Here is a 3,073-nt window from a genome sequence, read left to right as displayed (position 1 = left end):
TGCCCATGGGACAATTCACAAGAGTTCTAAAGTTACATTCCAGGAGTGGGGACTTTGGGTAGACAGGTCTGTTAGTCACCATATGTATAGTAAGCAAGTGGTTTATTTAAACTGAATTCTTTTGACACAAAAGGCCTGGTTGGAAGCCCAGCCTTCCAAGTTCTTTTACAGGGTTTAGAAAAACTGAAGGACCACTGCAATAAGTGTGTGAATCTGAGAGGGGAATAAGTTGAATAAAATCATAATTAACTCCCTGTTTTCTGATATAATAACTCTGCCAACAATATTTCCAGAATTTTCAACTCTAATATGTACCTTGCATCAATCAGTACAACAATGACAACAACTGTATACTTGATTGTGACAATGGAATAAGCAGATGTGTTTCAAGAGGAAACAGCTTGGATTTTAACCCTACCAACATTATATTTATAATCTCTCTTTCTCTTTCTCTCTCACTCTCTCTCTCTCTCTCTCTCTCTCTCTCTCTCTCTCTCACACACACACACACACACACACACACACACACATTTAAATCAAAAGTTAGATTGAATCAGGTGATTTTTTTTCTTTCTCTGAGTTTGTTCTATTTGCTGTTTGCAAAATGCTGGGAATATATTGTTTCTTTAAACTCATTCACTTTTACACTTTTTTGGAGAATAATGTTGCTCAGTTGCATATTTTCTTGTCAGATGATATCGTATCATTTCTCCAATGAATGTTATTGACTAAGTTTGTAATGATTGATGGTGTTTGGTTGGAATATATACTTCTATATAGAGGTACCTCATTCGGTTTTCTTTAAAGGTAGTATGCTCAGCAATTAAGCTTAACATTAAGTTCAGGTAATTTACTATAGATAGGTTCATTTGCAAGGAAATTTGGGGGCTGAATTCTTTGAAGGTATTTGTGAGATGTCTGTAAAATTTTGCTAGTTCATATATGCCCATATTTTATGAGATGGCTAACCCATTGTCCCTATACTGAACCAATATTGGACAGGTTAAATATTTTACTTATTTTTCTATTATGTATAGCCCTTATGGAATTCATAGCCCATCTTGTACGTTTAGCCCTTCTACACTTCTTTATAAATCCCACGCTTACATCAAAGTTCATTGTTTTCTTTTTTTTTACATAGGAATCATCATGGAATAGAAGGGATTTTCTTGAACACTTCATTATGATCATTTGTTTTTCAGTGATTGCAATGAATTTCTTAGCAAAAGTCTAGTGCTTTTAAAAGTATGGGTTTTCTGATTGCTGGATAAAAGTCTATAATATTGAATTGCATGAACTTGCATGCTGTTGAACCAGTCTATGACAGCTCTTCCATTGTACTGTATTTTGATTGTATTAATCATGTCTTTTGTTGTATTCTGGAGTAAATATCTGTCAAGATTTGTTCGGTATACCTGATTCCCCTTTGGGATATTCGCTCTGAAGAATTTCATTTTAAAAGATGATCAATGGAACATTTTCTATGAATACAAATAACCTCCTTCAATAAAAAAAGTTTCAAACAAAAACAAAACAAGGCTTAAACAACTAATAGAAAGAAATATATTCAACACATTTCAACACATAATTAAACAAAATACTAAAATTTTATTACCCACAAACAACACCCAAAATAAGAACTACTCACTGCAATCAAAAAGCATTGAGAAAAGCACAAGTTCACATTTATGCAATGTTGCTAAATAAGAATGTTCAAAAAGAGCTGAATTTGTGAAGAATAGGAGCTAAAACAGTGCTAAAAATGAAAGATGAAAGCTAATAAAAGAGCTAAATGGGAAATCATGTTTTAACATCAACTTACAAAATATGAATATTATAAATACATTTATAAATATTTCCCAAATGTACATACATATTAAAATTGTGCTATGTTTGATTATTTATCCTTAAATGAAATTTTAACAAAATGAATCTAATTTTTTTATGTTATACATTTCAGTTTTTGTATTTTATGCAAATTATTTACAACTTTGATTGTACAATATGCACAATATACAAAACATGTTTTAATCTTTATATCATTTATAGAAATTAGGATATTGGTAATCTTTTCATTTTTGTAATTTTGAAATTTTTTTAACAGTGTAAATCCCAATATATATATACATACAGTAATATCCTATCTAGAAAATTAGATCAGAGAAAGAGCAATTGTATATTCATTGCCAAAGAAACTTTTTCTGGCATAAGTAAGAAACAAATCATGAGATGTTCCTTGCACTGTATTTTGATTTTGCAACTATATCCTCTCAATTTTTTTTTTATATAAAGTACTTCAATCGCCAATAAAACATGGCTTTATTTCCCAACTGCAAATATGAAGCACAACACTATTTGATAGTAAATATGTGCAAATTTTTCTTTTAAGTACACTACAGAAACAAAAAATTCTTCCATGCTCCAGTTTATATGGAGCATTATAGCTAATACCAGCAAATACAGGGAATGGGACAGCAAATGTGTGCTCTGCATTACTGGAAAACTAAATATCATAACATCAACAGTGAACAGTTTAAATATTAAGGAGGAAAACTTTCTCCCTTTGATGTAAGAAATCATACTTCGAAATTTCAAGCATGACCCACACACACACTCACCCACTTTGCACTCACCCCCACCCCCAACCTGGATAAGTTCTTCTCTGGGCATCAATTATATGAATTGTATGAATATTATGCATAAAAGTCATATGCCCTCATAAACTTAAGCTGAATTCCCTCATTACATATAATCATGACATCATATTATTTAACGAAAAAATACTTATGTACAAAGACTTATGAATTCACAACTCCATGGGCTTATAAATTCACAACCCCTTAGACCAAGTTTGACATAAAAATCTGTGAAACTCTACAATTATGTGCACATACTCAAGCACAAACAAAACACAATGCAAATGTGTGTGTGTGTGTATGTTAGTGTGTGAGTGTAGGCGGTCATCAAGGCTCAGTCCTCAATCCCCTCCTTTTCACCATGGTCAAACTGTCCAACCCATGCATCGAAGATGGACATTAAATGGTGCGGGGAGGAGTTGGTGGGGGGAGGAGTT

The sequence above is a fragment of the Octopus bimaculoides genome, chromosome 6 (assembly GCF_001194135.2).
Source record: "Octopus bimaculoides isolate UCB-OBI-ISO-001 chromosome 6, ASM119413v2, whole genome shotgun sequence".
Taxonomy (NCBI): domain Eukaryota; kingdom Metazoa; phylum Mollusca; class Cephalopoda; order Octopoda; family Octopodidae; genus Octopus; species Octopus bimaculoides.
This window is presented reverse-complemented; position numbering follows the sequence as displayed.